This window comes from Electrophorus electricus, chromosome 9 (assembly GCF_041902795.1).
Source record: "Electrophorus electricus isolate QZ-2024a chromosome 9, ASM4190279v1, whole genome shotgun sequence".
Taxonomy (NCBI): domain Eukaryota; kingdom Metazoa; phylum Chordata; class Actinopteri; order Gymnotiformes; family Gymnotidae; genus Electrophorus; species Electrophorus electricus.
The window spans coordinates 5792501-5795000 of NC_137505.1; the positions used below are offsets into that span (position 1 = coordinate 5792501).

Consider the following 2500-nt stretch of genomic DNA (forward strand, 5'->3'; position numbering starts at 1 on the left):
TTGTATGCTCCCTTCACCAACACAGAGGTGCTTCTCTGTCTTCTGCCCCTCCCCACCTACCTTCACCTTCTGCCCCCTCCCAACTCCCCTCACCTCCTGTGCTCTCAGTATGAGGAGCAGTGACGTTAGCTCTAGTATTTCACGGCCAGACACAGGTGATGACACAGACATTTTGGCCTGAGAGTTCTGAGAGGTCTCAGACATGGTGTTACAATTACACGCTTCATTGTAGCTCGTGCATGCCAGCGATGGACAGGCGAAACCCTTTCAAAGAACTTTTATAGAGTACAACTCTATCCTTCACTCTCCCCCGTAAAATGCTGGGGAGGATGACAGATTTCCGGAGCTTTCCGGAAGGCATGGTCCGGCAGGTTGCTTGCAATAGTTCGGACGTGCCGTTACGGTGCCCCGGGAACTCTTTCACAGAAACAGCAAGGTGAGAATGGAGGGCAAGATGACTGCGCTTCACGTTCAGTCCTGCAGGGCGGCTGCAGTTATAAACCCTGAGCTGTGTGGGGATGTTTTTAGTTTTTGTTGTTTTTAAGCTTTATAGTCTCAGCAGGTGAGGTTATAATCTTCCTCTCTCCCCTCTCCACACTCTTCAGCTGTGAGGGAGCAGAAGCAGAGAGGTTGGTCCTCACCCGTGTTCAGCGTGCAATCTCACTTTTGCTGACCTCACAGACATCATCCTCGTGATTTCCGAGGCAGCCTCAGCTGTCGCAAGCTTGTAAATGTTTTTGTGGTTTTGAGGAGTCGATGGGTAACGTTTTTTCTCTCCCTGAAATCGTCACTCTTAAGTGTTTCTTTTGTGTTTTAGTGGGTTTTTTAACACTAGACGTTTTAACACTGCTGAATTCTTACTGTTGATAGTGACCACAGTTATTTCCTCATATAAAAAATCAATCTATAATTTTATGGGACTGAATGCAGGGTCTAAATGACCATTTATCATGTCTATACTTGTAGTTTCAGAGATCTGTAGTGTATGACCTGTCCAGTGTCACCCAGTCACAGTAAATCATACAGGGCCATGGAGTTATCTTATTTAAGTAAACAACCATAAAATGTTTACATTTTCGTATGTAGTGCGACATCCTCAGTGAATCAAATGACAGTGATGCAGTGAATCAAATGACAAGTGGTGTAGTGAATCAAATGACTGGTGTAGTGAATCAAATGACAGAGATGTAGTGTATTAATGTAAATATACTCATTATAACAGTTGGGCCTTTTGGATTCAGCCTTACTGATCTTTCACCTGCACTGGTTCCCAGTGCTGGACTGTAACTGGGCTTCTCCTGTAAGGGTTGTGTTTGATTGCCGATAGTTTAAAGGGAAGTGATCGATTTTGGTGACTCTGCGAGTACTGGCATGAGGCACACACACTCATCCCAGTCCACTCCCACCCTCCTACTCATCACTCTGGAACGGGGGGTTAATATTCTCTGGGGCAAGCGCCTCCCTGGATGGTCCTCTTCAGCAATTCTTGCTCCACTGTCCCACAATGCAGTGCTTCTGTCTTCCTGTGTCCTGTCTGTGTACACTTTAGCGGACTTCTTTTTGCAAGTTAAGTTTCTCTCATGTCCAGGTGCTTTATAAGCTAAAGGAACATCCTGGACACCACACATTTCCCACGCTGAGGTCTCCAGGCTGTGCCTTTCCTCCGTGGAGGGACTGTACAGTTCCAGTTTCTAGAAGGTTCTAGATTGTTGGAAGGTGCAGAACCTGGCCTTTGGGAGGTAATGATAAGCGTTGGCACCGAATGCACTTGTTGAATCTGTGGATTGTTTTCAATGGGCTTTTATAAGTAATATAATGTGTATTTACTGTAATTGCTTGTGACATGCAATGTCATTTATGGAATCATTTGCATTTAGATCTGGTATTTTGCAATGGCTTTTCCAAACCCACCTTTAACGTGTAACCCGAGCTCTTCAGAAGGGTGTTGTAGTGTATGTAGTGAACAGTGCAATGAACTTTACATAAAAGGTTACGCTTCCTTTCCTTCTGTGACTTGCGTAAGTTTTGTCTGCCACAGTTTCCCCTTCATTAAGTGTTAGTCTCTGCGGTCCTCCATGGCACCTGCTGTCATTCTTCCGTTTAGGTCACACCCTTTCCTTTTCTTGGTGGCAAAGGTACTTGAGTTGTAGTCAAAAGGTTGCTGGTTCAAGCCCCACCACTGCCGAGTTGCCACTGGTGAGCCCCTTAACCTCAGTCATAATTGTAAGTTGCTTTGGATAAAAGTGTCAAGTAAATGTGAACATGTTCCAGTCTTTTTCAGTTGTGTTTTAAACCATATTCACCTGACATCCCCCCTCCCGTGTTCTCATAATTACCTGTGCTGCCAAACCGTCATGGTTCCCTTAATGTTGATCATTTTACAGTTGCTCTGTAGACGTCCTACACAGAAATCCTGTTTCATCACCCAGAGCAAGTCAGTCACCTTTCAGCAAATCCTTTCACATTGCGCAGTCTTTAGGGGTCTGTGTTGTGAGGAGGG

At 45.3% G+C, this 2500-nt stretch overlaps 1 long non-coding RNA gene across 2 annotated transcripts in view; it reads left to right on the forward strand.

Annotated features, from left to right (window-relative positions):
* Positions 1 to 2500, forward strand: part of LOC113587759 (uncharacterized) — an 8975-nt gene that overhangs the window by 2270 nt on the left and 4205 nt on the right. The window lies entirely within an intron of this gene.